Below are 18,273 nucleotides of genomic sequence, written 5' to 3'. Positions count from 1 at the left end.
CTTAATGCTTAGTAGAATATTTTAGGTTGCTTTGCTTTAAGAGGGCTCTCTCCGTCACTCGTTTCATACAATCGTAGTTCCAATTTCATTTGAATATTAAGCAACCAAAGTCCATGAAATTTTGCACACATATTCTAGAAACTAATATCTGTGTCTGTGGTTTTCCAGATTTCTGTTAAAATATTCGGTTTCAAAGTTACGCGGTCTTAAAAATTTATCATACAAATCTTTGAGCCCCTGTAATTTTAAAACTACATATTTTTAGAAAAATCTAAAACACCACAGACACAGATATTAGTTTCTAGAATATGTCTGCAAAATTTCATGGACTTTGGTTGCTTAATATTCAAATAAAATTGAAACTACGATTGTATGAAACGAGTGGCGGAGAGAGCCCTGTTAATTTAGACTAGTATACCTAGAGCTAGAATCTGACCTTAGTAGTATGCGGTTGTGAGTTTAAGCCCTTGTTAAACTTCTACGTCCCTGAATTCTGAATCCAAACTTATGCAAAATGCTTTCCGCAATGAAATAATTAATTAGTTATTCATATTACCAATACCACAAATACAATAATAATGTATAATTACCGGAAAGAGCGTAATATATACGTCACATTGTGGTTTGTACTAACACAAAAGTAGGTAGGTAAACTTTTTATAAATTGTTAGAATAGTAATATAGGATAATAATAGTAATTAGGACCACAGTAGTTAATCAACGTCCTACGTCGTTCAAATTGATACCCTAGCATTATCGGTGGACCTTTAGCGTTTATTTGTGACGCAATCATTTCAGCTTAAAATAACCAAAACATTATTTATTTCTTCTAAGTAAGTGCTACTTTCTATTTAAGATTTCCCCCAAGCAATCTAGCTTTTTTTCGGGAGTCAGAAAATTTGAGTCACACAAGGAATACTGATTACGTATCTCTCTCTATTCAGAGTGAAAGCCGTTCTGTTAAAGTTTACTTTCGACACGTATATATTTAGACGTTTCGAGTGACAAATTTACATTCGAAGAGCAAACTGGGGAACTATAGGACACAGGTGTTGCGGCTATTCGAGGCAAACATGAAATATAGAAGGCTTACAATACGTGCATGATGTATAGCGAGAAGCGAATAGCAATACAGCAAAGATCATCCTGTACTAAGATAAATTTTAAAGCAACCTCCTTGTATATCTACATTTCCTTTTTTAGGGTTCCGTGCGCGAAGGATGCCATCGGGACATTATTATACTAAGCCTCCGCTGCCCGTCCGTCCATCTGTCTGTCAGCGGGCTGTATCTTATGAACTTGATATTTCCCACAAAATATGTATATCTATTGCCGCTGCGCTATAATAATAAAAAAAAATTAAAATGGCCACCATGAAAATTAAACGGAATGTGGATATGACTCGCACTTGACCGATTTTTTATATTTTAAATCAGCTTGAAGATCGGATGGCAAGGAAACGTGGATAGGTAGGGAGGTACACGTCAAAGGTAACTGTTATAGACGGATCAGGGATCTTTGAATTTTCCAAGAAAAATATATCTACTAGCCAACGTAATATTGCGTTCGTGTGTGACACTAAGTAGTTCAGTATCCATAAGGATATTATGTACATTGCACACTATGCAACTTAGAGTTCCTCCTATTTGTTATAATTGAAGCGTTGAAGGTACTATAGACAAGAGTGTTTGGCATTAACAATTTGGTCCATAGAGAAGGAATGCAGAGTGCAGTTTAATGCAATGCCATAGCGTCGGCAATAAAGAACTCATCAAAGTGTCTACGTGACTTACTTCGAGTACCTACGTGATAAGTTCCTTAGTCGTGGACATTTCCTCTGGGGTGCGAATTAAAAAGAGGAAACCTCTCTTATGACTCTTCAAGTAGGATCGTAAGTCTCATGCTGGAATGTGAGTAGACTATTAAACTTAAATGCGTACCTAATATACGACGTGGAGTAAAGTTAAGTAACCCCGGTGCACTCTCCAACGCTTTCCATACAAACGTACTTTTCTTCTCATATCGAATATTAATCGATCATACATGATGTATATTCTATTAAACTTTGTAAAATCAGCTAGACCAATCTTTCATTATTCTACTTGGCCAGAAACCCAGAACAGATGACCATTGAAGAAATCTAAGCGTTAATTTTTGTCCCTTTCCCATCCACATTTAATGACAGATTTACGCACATTTAACATTAACCTCAAAAGTTACACGAGGGCCTTAGATGCCCATCTGGGCTGGGCAAATATTTAGGTACGGAGGTTTTACGAAAAACTTCTCTAAAATACATCACAATTCTGCTTCCTCAGTAAATTACTTAAGAACTTGAGCCAAACAAGGTAATTTTACACTGAAGCAGAAATTTGAGATCCTCGACCACCTGCCTTAATGGAAAAACAGTTGGTATTAGATGTTGCTTGAAGCACTCTCATAACAATTCAATGTACAAACGATAAATATTATTCATTGGTGTTTTCATCTTAAAACTAGGTCGGTAAGTATATAATACACATAGGTAAGATACGGTAAGATAAGGAGTCACTTTTTAGACAAGCTAGAATTTTTATACCTGTAGCGGTTGCCACATTCGCAAGAAGATGTCGCTTCTAAACTCAATCAATCAACAACGCTCGAAACACGAACCCCAGCCTGATAACTCACGACCTACGCCTAGATGACAGCACGGGTAGCTTAATTGGAATACAAGGAGAAAAACACGCAACTTCCAATCGCATTGACAGAGCGTTTACCAAATTGCACTATATATAGAGGAGTCAACGCCTAACCGTCGGCCCAGCTGGCGCCACCGAGCACAACACCGCTCGGTTGGGAAATTTCCCTATTGCTACGGTTGAGCATACACAGCCACAGCTCCCGTACATAGCTATTTAACGTTTCGTAAAAAGCGAATCTATCTGTTAAACTAGTTAATCTCATAATGTATTTCATAAACGGATTTTATTCAAATTTTCATTCAGAGATAGTGTGTCTCTCGGGGAAACTTTAGAAGCCGGGATGCGTCAGCTAGTAGGTATACCTACGTAGTACGTATGTATATACGTTTATATCCAAAAAGGCTGACTGACTGATATAGGTATGTAGGTAGAGCTCAAACTGCGGGGTACCTACTCGATATTTTGCATATTTATAATTATGTCCATAATATTATAGTACAACAGTAGTAGGTATAGTAGAACAAAGAAATGAAATTCGGAAATTCTACCCGAGAAAAGCCGGGGCGGCTCTATATTATTAGTAGGTACCTAGACAAAAAAGCATAAATTCAACTTTCAAACACTTTTATGAAAGACCGTGGACCATGAGAAGATATTTCATATGTGTACGCAACCATAAAGTCGCTGCAGAATGAACAAGTGTTTTATTTTCCGTTTCAAATCCGCCCGTATAAAAGTCTGTAGAGTAAATATGAGTATTTACCTCGATGTTGCAGACAGTAATCCTTTATGTATCTCAACCGTGAACGATTTCTAGGTTTCAAACGGGGTTTTGAAAGATTTGGTGAAATTTACACTACCTTCTTTTACGAGCATTAGTACTGGTACTGGATCACCGTCATATTCTAATGTCAGTTACTATGCCGATGGATATGGATGGATTATATTAACTTGATATCTGACATGCAATAAATACTACGGAACTCTAAAAACTGTTGATATATTCGTACATATATAGAGAAATAGAAAGATATAATATTCAAAAAAAAAACTTTACTATACATCAATAAAATAAATCATCGTACGAATCTACAAGTGTTATGTCAGTTTAAATCTAGTGCGTAAACTTTCAAAAGAAAGGTTGAAAGGGAGAAAGGGTGAAAGATACCTACATGCTTATTTTCTCTGCTATGCTTAGTGCACCCCAAGGATGCACATAAATTGCACAAAAAATAATATGTCCTCCTTGAATCTCTTATTGACTTAAACTGTGCCTTGTATGTCAGTCAGTCAGTCACGATACTGTTTAAATGTATATAGATTATAGATTATGTTGGTACTGATTTAAGGTACAATTTGTATACCTAACAAAACCACAATAATGTATCAACGACCACCACCAACATCATTTTTGTTTGAAAGAATGTTTTGTATAAGAAGATTAAAATACATGCGATGCTTGCCTATATGTACCTATAGACCATTTTCTTAACAACAGCTGTCGGATTATTTAAGTATACAAAACAGATTTATCTTATAAAGGAGATACAGGTGTAGCTGTTCTATACGTAAGACGCTTAAACAATCTTTTCAGCGTATTGTTGCCTATTCACAAAGCAAAATCTATTGATATTCATTTTCTTTTTAAACCCCGACCCAAAAAGAGGGGTGTTATAAGCTTGACGTGTGTATCTGTGTATCTATCAGTGGCATCGTAGCTCCTAAACCAATAAACCGATTTTAATATAGTTTTTTTGTTTGAAAGATGGCTTGATTGAGAGTGTTCTTAGCTATAATCCAAGAAAATCGGTTCAGTCTTTTGAAAGTTATCAGCTTTTTTCTAGTTACTGTAACCTTCACTTATCGGGGGTGTTATAAATTTTTAATTTACACTTGTGAATTGTCAATTCGCAGATCCATTTACCGTACGACAGTAATAATTGTCGTACAGGAATCTGCGCGATCTGCGCATTTTCATAATTTTGTGCGTGTTGACAATTTCGCCACTGTAGAGTGGCTGTGGCTTGTCTAGAAAGACCCTAAGTGCGACATATTACTTAGCTTCGCTTTGGGTATAGGACATCAAACTTCAGCTGCAATGTACCTAATTTTAAAATTGGATCAAAACAGCAAAAATTTAGAAGCTAAAAGTTTGTTTAAATTTAATTCCGTACTTGCTGAACATAATAAATAAGTATGGCCATATTTCGACCCAGCCACAAGTTTCATAAAGTGCCTTCGTAATTTATTACAGCGTTTATAACAAGAGGCAGTTAGTTACACGTGAGTAGAGCCGACATTTACATGCGGCTAGCCGTTTTCAGATACTAAATCACTTTTTATTTCTTAATAAATTGCAATACACATGCAATAAACATTCGTTTACTAACTACCCAAGAACTTTTAGCTTTGAGCGGTGTAGCAGCATAGCGGGCGTTTGAAACAAATAAATATATCTAATATGAGCCTCAATAGCTCAACAGTTGAGGAAGGACTGATTTCCGTAAGGTAGGCAGTTCAAACATCACCCGTTGTACTATTGTCGAACCTGCTCCTAGCACAAGCTTTACGCTTAGTTGGAGGGGTAAATGGGGAATATTAGTCATGATTAGCATGGCTAATATTCTTTTTAAAAAAATGTATGATGTACTAGATGATGTCCGTAACATTATCCACATGGATTTAGATTCTTTAAATATCCCACGGGAACTCTTTTATTTTCTGGGATAAAATGCATGTAGTACAATAAATCTTAGTAAACTGTTTACCTACTTATCAACCATTAACTCAAGAAGCCAATCAAAATGTGTTGTAATTGGTTTTGATATTTCTTCATTTCTTCTAATTAATTTCATGCTCATACATAAACATCTGAACTTAGCTTAAACTTGTATCTACGTAGACACTTCATCAAATAATAGTCCTAGGTGTAAGGCCCAAAGTTATTGTCATGCAGATTACAGTCCGCTCTTTGCACCTGTGAACATACCTAGCATAAAAAATAAAAACTTTTCATAAGCAAAAGAAACGGTAATAGCAGCTATAGCAACCAATAAATCCATCATTATATAGAAAGAACAAAGAAAATGTTATAAATTTGTTTTTCTACGACGTTTCAAATTGTATAATGAATTGCTTAGATTTCTAAGATAAAGGGTTAATTTATTACAGTTTTTATAACAGTGAACGAGCTCTCTGTAACCTCTAGACACGGCCTTTAGCGGGTTTACTGGATAAATGCTTACGATTAGCTGAAAAGATATTAATGTTCTTGGCAAATTAGACACCTATTGAGATTTTGAACTTGAATTTTCTTAAACCCAAACTCAGCTCAATTATTTTGCAGGTTAAAGTATTTAAGAGGGGTCTCTCTCCGTCACTCGCTCCATACAAACGTAGTTCCAATTTCATTTGAATAATAAGCAACCAAAGTCCATGAAATTTTGCAGACATATTCTAGAAACTAATATCTATGCCTGTGGTTTTCCAGATTTCCGTTAAAATATTCGGTTTCAAAGTTACGCGGTCTTAAAAATTCACATACCAATCTTTGAGCCCCTGTAATTTAAAAACTACATATTTAAAAAAAAAAACTAAAACACCATAGGCACAGATATTAGTTTCTAGAATATGTCTGCAAAATTTCATGGACTTAATGGTTGCCTAATATTCAAATGAAATGGGAGCTACGATTGTATGGAGTAAGTGACGGAGAGAGCCCTGTTAATGTTATTCCTTATAATATTATGTACTACGAGTAGGTATAAATAATATGTATTTAATAGTGCTTATTCCGAAAATATAATTCAAATTCTCTATCATAGATAAAATATCTCCCGAAGAAGCTTCCAATAACCAAAACCCTGATTCAAGTTGGCTAGTTTTAAAATTGTAACTGCTTCTGTCATAAATGTGAAAACGACTGAAAGAATATGTAAATAAAATTATGTTCGTGCGGCTTACGAAAATTCCGTAGTATTAATCTGCACAACCCGTTGAGTAATTTTATATGTAAAGCTTTGAGCTTCCGAACAATACCAGAAATAATTATTCGACTGAAAACATGACTGAAACATGAAAAATTCTAAGAAAATACTTGTATTACTGACTTTATCTAAATTAAATTTAACAACGGCGCTTTATTATTTATTCTGCTGAACTTTGTTGTTGAATTTAGAAAGTTCTTATTTTTAAATAGGTACTATTACCTACTTTTGTGATTATCCCAAACATTAGAATATTAAAACAGTTTTAATACAAGAACATTCATATATCAGCAAAAATTAAATATTTCTATTTTATGCTTTACTGGGATTTTCATGTTCAATTAATGAATAAACTATGAAGTTATTACGTTCAAAGGACCTCATTTAATGAAGCCTGAAAGGCGAATCCAGAGAGGTCTAAACGGAACCCACTCGTGTTAAGTAAAGATATTTGGCTTTTCTTAGGAGCAAGGTTACTTAGAGTTCTCATTTTATGAAAATTAACCTATTTTCTAACCAGCAATAAATTCCTATAATAAAATCTCTTCTCTCGGTTTGGTATCACCTGAGAAAAAAATAACTTTTATAAAATAAAATAAAAAATTACTTCGTTGTCTATCTGTCCACAAGGGTGAATTAAAACATAATTATAAGGTACTTCCAATTGACATAGAATCTAAGTTTGGTAGGTACCTACTCGTAGCAATGTCATACAGCACAAGTAAAGGGAAAAATGCTGAAATTGTGAATTTGAGGTTACAGCACAAAACGCAAAGATGTGTTTTGAACTCGTACGATGGTACAAGTAATAATACTTCTTAATTAAAAAATCTTAATAAACACTTCGTGCGCGAGACCGACTCGCACTTGACCGGTTTTTTAGACGAAGAAAGAACAGAACGTAAAACAAAACATAAAAAATTAAAAAATAAAACATGTCATGAGTTTGGGACAAAATATTATATTGCAGTCCATTTTTTACACTCTTACGTCATAGGTTACGACCTAAGGGTAGGACTGGTACTTCCTCAAACTTTCCGCCCTTAGTGTTGGTGAGCAATTTGTCATGACCCCTTGCTATTTTTGTCCAATTTGTTGTGTAACAACCAAAAGTAGATAGAGTATGAGACCATTCATCAAATAATATGCTCAATCATATCGAAGTATAAATATTAAACGATTTAAATTAAATCCACGCGGACTAAGTCGCATACATATCCATACTAATATTATAAATGCGAGAGTGTGTGTCTGTCTGCTACCTTTTCACGGTCCAACAGTTTAACCGATGCTGACGAAATTTGGTACAGGGTTAGCTTATATCCCGAGGACGAACAAAGGCTACTTTTTATCCCGGAAAATCAAAGAATTCCCACAGGATTCCCAAAACCCATCCGCTTAACCGATTTGTATAAAATTTGGTACCGAGGTAGCTTGCGTCCCTGTAATTGACATAGGCAACTTTTTATCACGGAAAATCAAACAGTTCCCACGGGATCTTTAAAAACCTAAATCCACGCGGGCGAAGTCGCGGGCAACCTCTAGTTGAATAATATTTTCTTCTTCTTCCTGACCTTAACCCACGCTACGTGGGGTGGGCACAGATATAAAATAACATCAGACAGGCAAAATCGCAGACAAATCCTGGTTTGGAAATAAACTTATAAATCTTTTATCAGAATAAAGTTCACTCTCGTAGTTTGAATCAATATTTCACAATCTAACTGGCGACGATGATTTTTATAACTAAACAAGTACAAAATAAATGAATATTTCATAGGAGAGGTTTTTTCGTATTTTATTGTGAAAAATAACGCGCGTGGATTTACCCCGGGGAAAATAAATTGTTTTCAAATCCGGAACTTTAGTTCGGTATCACTTGTATTATTTATTCAGATGCGAAAATAACGGTTTTTATTTCATCTTTATATTATTTTGTCCCTTTATTGATAATAATAATCGGGATAAATACCTTTAAGTTAGTTTTACAGTAATAAAAAACCTAATTTGTACGCGAATATGTGTGTGTGTGTTTTTATTAGAAATAAAAATATAACTAAATAAAAAGATAGCTAAATCCGTGGTTACTGGCAAGTACCATTGTAACAAAAAAATAAAAGTTTCAAGTAGATAAATGAATTGTTGTTGTTAGTTTTATGTTTGTGGGAACACGTTGGCCCTTCGTTGTCATTTTTATTATAGAACCAATCTAAAGGGTAAAGAATAAAAACCTCGGGCTACAAGGGTTCTGTAAGACGAATTTCGATAGTATTTTCTTGTACATAACTACCCAGTGAAAAGTAGTTAAAGTTTCTACTATGAACACAGTCCATGCTTGGACCGTTTATCTGATTCATTATAGAATAAGGTGGGTACCTATTGTTCGTGAAGACAGTCGGTATAGGTTCCTGGCATCTTCATAAGTTGGTATATTAAAAACACATGAATATGGTTGGTACACATTAATAAAAAAAAAGATATTTGTGGGGTGGTCCTTCCTAAAATATTATTATAACAGCATGAGAAACAAACGATTTGATCAAACCTCTGGATCTCGTATGGACAAAGGAATGCAGGTTCCAAGCCCGCAGTTTTTGATATATCTTTTTATAAGCAGTTATTATAATATTGTGATAGTGTGTCCGTTTATTCCGTCCGTCCGTTTTCCTAAATTCTTCTAAATAATAGTGTTTAGAAGTCAAAAATGAGTGCAAAGAGTGCTGCTAATTGTAACTTTTTCTACTATTTAGAAAATAGATAGAGATGAAAAGGGATGATACTATACCTACTACGATAATACACCGGTCGTATACTGTTCCATCTACGGCATAGTCATGCTAAACCCCCAAACAGTTAATTAACCAGCCACAAGATGAATGTCTTCAATCACGAACGCGCCTTGAAGACACAGGTCCCTAACCATTTTCCGGGTTCGGTTCAAAAACAAATTACTGACAAACTGGCATCGTCTTACAAAGACCCTTATAACCTATGGTTTTTATTCTACCCTTTGACTTTAATATTACAAGCAAGGACCTCATAAAACTTTCAATGCTGAGTTTTATTACGCTTCCAAGATAAATTATTAACTTGGGACGTGCGCAAATATTTTTTTCCAATATATTTGGTGAGCAGATTTAAGTCATTATCACTGTGAATCTTTGATTAAATACTGATCGAGCTTATTAGTTTTCTTAATATGAATAAATAATGCGTAAGAGTAATAAAAGGCTTTCTCAATTCAGTTATGCAGGAATGAGTGCGGCGTCGTCTTTGTGATAAAAATGTTTAGGTGTTTACGCTCTCTCATGCTGCTATGTTGCGCTTTGCTACCGTCACTTTTTGTGCCTGACTAGATCTTTATTGGGCTTAGGACTTACTTTTGCTTCCAGGTTTCTTGTATGACCCTCGAAAACCAGTTTTCGAAGAACTCGTGATTTAAAAAATGTTTGGACATCATCGTCAAATGATCAACGTCGATTGCATCTCTATAATAGTACCTATCTTTATAGAGTTCCAAACGCTGAGATCTTGCGCCACCTGTATCTAACGGCTCACTGCGACTCGTCTGTCAACCTATCGTTAAACTAGTGAAGGGAAGTCTATCTATACTTCAAAATTATGAGGTTTATCCGGTGGGAGGCTTCGGCCGTAGCTAGATACCACCCTACCGGCAAAGTCGTGCCGCCAAGCGGTTTAGGGTTCCAGTACGTTGCCATGTAGAAACCAAAGGGGTATGGGTTTAATATAAAACTGCCATACCCCTTCCAGGTTACCCCTCTTTCACCTTAGACTACATCATCACTTACCATCAGGTAAGATTGCAGTCAAGGACTAAGTAACTTGTATCGGAATAAAAAAAAATGTAGTGATCCACGGCCCGCCCATTCCCACGTCTGTCTCGCAACTCGGTGACTTCGGTGAGTAATAGTTTTGACAAAGTTGACAAAATGCTTACCGACGACTTTTTAGGTAAGTTGGAGGAAAACATTTGAGTCCCTGGCGAACAATAATTTTCCGAAATTGACTTTTAGAGAGGGAGCAAAAAACTGAGTGAAAATTGCTGAAACTTTACTATATGTAGTTTAGTAGTAGTAAGTATATAGTAGTATAGTAGTCCCTTCTGATAGAAATCACGAACTTTGAACTCGATTTTAGTACAATTTTAGACCGTTTTGTTAGAACTCATTTCCATTTAAGATTTGTATTCTGTGATTAAAATCTAGGACTCAAGCGTAGTTTTAGGCCGGTTTGTAAAAATAAGTTCAGTTTAATATCAGTGGGCTAGACACGTCCGGATTAAAAAAGTGTTTTGATCAAAAGCGTAATTACAACGTTTTGTTAATTTCAAATGAAGTCATATCTGTATTCATCGGTCTATTTTAATAAATGCAAATTGCAACGGCTTTAGCCCGACGCGGCGTGTGTTAATGAAGGCAGTACGCGGAAGCGGCGCTCGTAAATACTGCCCCGTTTCGTTTTTCCGTTTCCGCACCAGTGTTGCCATTACTTCTGCTTCACGTCTTATTCAAATTACACGCCAACTTTATTTCACTGTAGAGGCCTGTGTGTGATACAAATTAAACGGTCAAGCAACATTTTTAACGTAATCTAAGGAGCACTCTAACTAGAAACTAGAGTTTAAAATAAAAATATTCAAGCGTAAAATTCGGGGAACTTTAATTTAATTTGATGGTTTTGGTATTTTATCTAAAAGCACATTATTATTATTAAGTAATCAACGTGTTCTTTAAACCGATCGTTAACTTTTGATTTATTAAGAAAAAAGTATCCAAGGTGATGCCCGCTATTTCGTAGGTATGTATTTAGGTATTTTAAAAATCTCGTGGGAACCCTTTTATTTTCATATATAAAAAGTAGGGTTTTTACTCGGGATGCAAACTATCTGTGTACTTTTCGTCAAAATCGGTTATAAGGATGGGCCGTAAAATGCTAGCAGAAAGACAAATGGACAGACAGACACACATTCGCATTTATAATAGCACTAAGTTATGGATTACTTATTGATTTAAGTGCCTTAATACTCACGGCGGTTTAAAAAACAAACGCATCGATCTATAAAAAAATATTAAATATAACAGTCAGCATACTTTAGGTACGAAAATATTCTGTAAATCTTCAAAAAAAAAGTGTATACATTTTTGTACAAAATTTTATGTTACGTACATTCCACTCCAACCCCTAATAAACCCTAAAGTAGCAAGAACCTTAAATATATTGAAACTTTATTTCCACGCTCGTAAAAGATACCGTTTGTAAACAAGTTGTAAAAATGTCTGTATGTGCTACATGTAAGCTTTCAAATGTTATATACATAACTAGCTGACCCATCCTGGGTTCGCTTGAAAACCCAAATACCATTTTTCATGGTTATAGTTGAAAAATGACTGAATTTCATACTCATCGCATTTTTTACATCCTAAGGGATATAATTTTAAGAATTTCCTTCTAAGCCCTAATTCACATGAGCGATTGGCGATAAAAAAGCGTTGCGTTAAAATCCGGTGCTGGAAATACAACAGTGCGCGATAAAAAAGCGTTGACGTGTGTACAGATACTTGGGAATGCATTTGTTCTATTTGAATGCTTTTTTAACGGACGCGTTAAAAAGCTCTCGTATGAATGAGGCCTTAGTATGGGTGTCAGTCAGTCATAGTATTCGCAGTATTATTAGTCAGTGACTGCTAACTGATATATCTTCAGTTAGATATTTTAGTGAGGAAAACGAATTTTGGCACTAAAATATTTAAACCACAGTCCGACCTAAAAAAGATAAAATCAACCACGAGTTTTCACTACCATAATTGAATAACTTTTCAGTTGCGTTTTTGTTAAGCCAGAGCTAGTTTTCATGTCTACTTTATCTGTTTTGAGGTTTGATAAAAGAGGGGCAGCAATAGCGAATATTTTAGTAATGAAAATCTTTTTACGATACATAGTAAGTAGTAGTAAGTACATAATACAAATTCGACGTTGCCTGCTTAAAGCCGATTCACACCAAGCACGTACACGTGAAACGCGCGTTGTGACGCGCATGCGGTATACCATGTCTCATACAGTTCAATACATTACAACGCAATCGTACGCGCTACGTCTAAGCTTACGCGACGCATACGCGGCCTGTGTGGCCGGCGCTTTAAACCAACTACGCATCAAGTGTGGTTATTCTAAGACTAAGGCTGAAATCTATAAAGCGCACTTTGACTTTGCTCTGACTTAAGATTAAGTTAAAACGAGACAGATTTATGTGAGAGATATAGCTCGGTCTCGTTTTGACTCTGTCTTAAGTCTAAGCAAAGGCAGAGCGCGCTCTATAGATCTCACCCTTAGATAACTTTTTTCACTTATATGATTTCGCGTTTATTTAGGTTTTTAAAAATCCCGTCTGAAATCTTTGATTTCCCGGGATAAGAAACTTATATCACTCTGCAGGTCTTTAACTATATACCTACAATATACATGCAAAAAATCACGTGAATCCGTTTCTCCATTTCAGCGTGACTGAAGGACAAACTAATAAACAAAGAGATTTTTGCATTTATAATGCCCCTATTTTAATTAAACGTGTATTCAATTAAGCTCTACAAAACTGGCATATCACGAAAAACAAATAAAATTAATATCCGTTTAGGTAATCCAATGGAGCGCGGTCCGCATCTTGTTTTGTTCTCACGCACTTTTACCTTCCAAAACTCAGCTTGGCGAAGCGTGAATATTCTTCTTTCTTATGAATTGGAAAGGAAAAAATATAGAACGCTCTTGCAAAGAAATTGTGTGAATAATAAATAGATTAATTTGAAAGAAATAACACACTTTTATTGTAAATCACAATACACTAAGTTACCTACAGAAAGAACGTTTAGGTAAGAGAGCAAAATATTACAGAAGGCACAATTCGGCGGCTTTTCTCGTCGAATTGTTGCTTTTGAATCGTCACTGAATCTACCATTGCATTGACAAGGATTGCTGTGAACGGAATGAAAACACACACAGACCTAAAAACATATACAAACTAGGTTTGCAATTGCTTTTTTAGGTCGGAAGAATCGAGTAACATGAACTGTGGAAAGAAGGCATGAACGACAAATTCTGGTTCCGGAGGATATATCAGCGTATTTATAGTGGTATATAGCATATTTGGTAGTGAATTAGGAGTAAGTAGTGTGAGTTGGATGTACCTAATGGCATTCATTCGTTATACAGTTTGAGAGTTCAATACGTCGCCAACGCCTTGTTCAGTCAATTAGAGTGCCGCAAGATAGATGTCAGCAATCAGGAATCTTGTCACTCCCACATTCTGTTCCGTAATTACTCTATCCAGGATATAACTATGTGGCTATTATCATTTATTTATTTTAAATGACGAGGCCCATAAGATAAAATAATACTAACAACTAAAATAATACAAAAATCATCATAATCATCCATCGCCAGCACACTACTGAGCACGGGTCTCTTCTTAGAATGAGAAGCCACGCTGGCCATGTGCGGTGTGACTTCCCACATCTTTGAGAAAATTTTGAGAATTCTGTCTGCAAGTGATATTAAATTGCTTAAATCACACACAACTACAAAAAGTGCGTGCCCGGAATTGTACATCCGATCCCCCAACGAGGTGGCCGAACGTCTTAACCACTGAACTATCGCCGCTCTCTATTAATACAAAGATAAAGGATCATAAAAACCAATAAACAAATATACCTACCCAAAAATAACTAAAACCGAAGGATTTCTTTTTGAAAATTAAGCGACATTTTTATCTCGCTTCCCTGTCATGGCAGTACACTATGCCCTCTGGAGAATAGCTGTTGATAAGGTTATGGATTCTAAAATAAAATGCCTACTTTTTTTATAACTATGTAGTTATAAAAGAATACTAGGGAAACTGACGTAAAGAAATTTTTACATTAGGAAAGATAGAAAAGTCTTGAAAGCTTGAATTTATGTAGTGTTAATATTCTTTAATAATACTAAGTACTTATTGCATTCAATTCGGTTTATCATCTATCGCAAGCTACTACCGCGCTCAGATAGCATCAGCCACTTCCTTAGAAATTGCACGGAGTAAATCCTCAATTCAACTACGAGTAGGAGGTAACTGCAGTGTGCTTTTAGGTAATAAGAACATGCGGGCCGCTTTCAGTCTAGCCATTGCGAATCTCTGTAGATGTAGACAAAATCAATATTTTCTTTGTAAAATGGTAGTAAATTCCTCTTTAAGTAACAAGTATACCTATCGCTGAACAAAAGCCGTCTACCTTTTAATTAAATGAGGCATTTTGAAATCAGTCTCAGACTACGAATCGACAGGTAGATATACAAATGATAATGTCGTAAAGCTCATTGGATAGTGTAGATTCTTCTTCTTCTAGTGCCATCTCCTATCGGAGGTTGGCAATCATTAAGGCTAACTGGATTTTGTTCACCGCTGCCCTAAACAGTGGAATTGTACTCATCTTGAACCACTGGCGAAGGTCCTGTAGCCAGAATGTTCATCTATAGTGTAGTTATCTATCATAATTTTTTTACTGAAGAGCTAAGAAAAAAAAACAGTAAATTTTCAGCATAAATAGGTACCTATGGAGTTTCACACCACTCTATTTGAAAATTACAATTGTGAAATATTAAATAACAATTACACTTCTTTATTCAGGGGATGCGGAGTTTAACCTCTGACTTTTCAGAGTTATATTCGTATTTTAAATAAATAATAATAAAACATCATGAATAAACCGGTTTGTCCGAGAGTTCTTCATAGAGTTCTCAAAGAAAGTCTGTCAATCTGCACTCGGCCGGCGCGCGCAGCGACGTGTTGGAGGACTTTACATTCTGAAAAAAAACTTGTACTCAATAGTGGGACGGCGCGGACGATGGGTTTCGAGACTTGAGAGGAGGTGATACGTAACACACCCACACTATATTAAGATCTATTACCCTTTGTTCGCCTATCCGGGAACCGTCTTAATGATTAACATGCAATGAGAGTCGGTGTGTAGATAAGTGTAATAAATTTCAACCTAATTACTGCCAAGTGTCGGAAACCATATCGCGTGAACAACTTTGAGCCATAAGTCAAGTTACGTTCTAGATATTCTAATTACATCCCACGGAATATTAGAGTGTTACCACAGTTCACTCTGGTATTCAAGAGTACTCTAATAGGTACTAAATATAATTTGAGGAACCATAATTTTTGTAACATTATAAAATATTATTGGTATGGTCTATAATTTTACTGTAATGGTTTTCATTTATTTCATTTTTTGGATTTCGTTTGAATGGTGAAATGGTCGACCGTGCATAAATTTATAGAATAGGACCACTAAGTAACTTGCAATAAAAAGTTTTAGAGTACCTATAATATCATTAATTTGTTCGGATAAGAGCCCCCACAACCAAAATTTTTTGACCAGGTCTGGATTTTTTACACTGATTAAATTTTTTTGATCTATTTGTTTGGTTATACGACCTGAGGCGCAATAGCGCTGCTGTGCGATTGATCAATCCGTGATTTCCCGTGCAGATAGTATAGATAGAACTGCAGACTTGACTATCGTCCAAATTTCTTTTTACTGAAACCAACTGTATTTACATGTGAGTACATGACGGTACAAAAAAGATTTTTTTAAAGATTATTACAATTACTGTTCTAACAAAGTTTCATAAAAATAATAGGTGCTTTGGTACAGTAGCTTTTTGGCAACGCGTCTGAATAGTAAAGCAATCTGACCGCAAATTTTCAGTTGGATTTCAGTTCAATTGAGGAGTGAAACAACAATTTTGTAAGTAGAGTTGCAAAACTGTTATTTTAGAAACGCGTAGTTTTCCCACAAGTAGTTAACAAACTGATCGAACAGTTTGATGTTGCAATGTCTGCTACATTTTGAAGACTATTTCTAGCCATGATTCGCTGGTAGATTTTACCTACTAACATAGCACTTAAATACTTTCAAATTAAATTATCATTATTTTCAACTAGCTGATGCCCCGTCTTCATCCGCGTGGAAATGGAATTCTTTGATTTTCCAGGATAAAAGTAGTCCATTAGGATGAAAATTTCCATGCGAAAAATCACGTCGATCCGTGGCTCCGTTGTGGCGTAATAATTGAAGGATGAACTAACAAACAAATAGTCTTTCGCATTTATAGATAATGTTAGTAGAGGTACTGTAATAATTTGTAGAGAAAGTTTTCTTTTAATCAGAACTGACCGATTAGCAAGCTTTTAGCGTCTTTCTACGAGCCAACTGCAAAAGTGCAGTTTGGATGCAATTCGATTCAAACTGCGTTGAAACTGCCAACTGTGCAGTCCGCGTGCAGTCAATAGCGTGTAGTACAGATGGCGTCAGGAAGAGAACTCTGATTTTGAATCTGCATACAGGATGTAGCCAGAACGCATGCAAAAACGAAGACAGGTGATAGTACTGATGATTAGTATATGATACCACGAAAAAAAAACACGAAAAAATAAATAAAAAATCCTTTATTTTGTAAAAGTTCACAATATATTGCAAATAAAACATCTGGCTGACGCTAGAGGTCAACGAGCGTTGCGTTGAAGTGACTCGGAGTCAATGCCACGTCGTAGGTGGGGCATTGACTCGAATTTTGCAAGCTAGTGGCTATACATTGCGGGTTTGACAAATACTAAAACTACAAAATAAGGCAGTTTATTGATTGTGGTTTGACATTGGATTATGTTTAGGTAGTATAATAACGCTAAGTGTTTGCTAGCCTCTGGTTACACCCTGATTTTTACAAAACTAAATCCACGCGGATGAAGTCGCGGACATCATCTAATTTTAATATACTTACTTAAATAGATATCACGAAAGTAAAAATATACTCTATATGGAATATTTTATTTTAAGTTGTAGTTCTCCATGTTATTATTATTTTTAACCGTTGTTGTTTATAAATTCCCTTTGGAAAACATTGATAAAAAATTAATGAGGTCACGTGAAGCCCCTAGTTATCAGTTTATGCGCTCGAATTTGACTTCAAAAACGCGACAAAAAAGTAATTCCATTATGGTAATGGAAAACCGTGGGCCTCTACGTCTAGTTAATCTTTGCTGCAGCTCTAAAAGCTCTTGCATTGAAATTCTTTGGAAACCCTAAAAGAAAAATTTATAGGATTTTTATGATATTTCGCAAATTTGAATCATGCATTAGAGCATCCTCAGGAAACCCTGCTCCAGACAGAATATTTTAATACACCTTGTCTTGCCAGCCCAGCTAACACAGTAGATAAAAATTATATCCCCCGATTATATCCACCGATGTCATACAAATCAGTGGATATAATCGGGGATATAATTTTTATCTACTGCCCATGCTAGCCGGGCAGTTCTTGTTAGTGATGTATCGATATTATGTAGGTAATCTGTGGATAAAAATATTATTACTGGACCCAGAAGCCCTAGCTGCTAGAGCCTAGCACAATGGCAAGACTATTATTTCCCGTCCCGCGAGAATACTACTTCCCACACACTGTCATAGAACAGTAATATCGCCGTTCTATGACAGCGCAGCGTAATGTATATTCCCACGGGGCGGGAAGTTATTCATACTAGGGGTGCT

General features: G+C 35.7%; 1 long non-coding RNA gene across 1 annotated transcript; it reads right to left on the bottom strand.

Annotated features, from left to right (window-relative positions):
* Window positions 1-2,165: 2,165 nt before the first annotated feature.
* Window positions 2,166-18,228, bottom strand: LOC123868707. Its single transcript, XR_006796709.1, has 4 exons — window positions 18,218-18,228; window positions 15,818-15,826; window positions 8,902-8,907; window positions 2,166-2,228 (listed from the first exon to the last, which is right to left on the bottom strand). It is a non-coding gene; the product is annotated as an uncharacterized LOC123868707 (long non-coding RNA).
* Between the last annotated feature and the right edge of the window lie 45 nt (window positions 18,229-18,273).

Source organism: Maniola jurtina, chromosome 10, assembly GCF_905333055.1.
Source record: "Maniola jurtina chromosome 10, ilManJurt1.1, whole genome shotgun sequence".
NCBI lineage: Eukaryota > Metazoa > Arthropoda > Insecta > Lepidoptera > Nymphalidae > Maniola > Maniola jurtina.
This window is presented reverse-complemented; position numbering and strand designations above follow the sequence as displayed.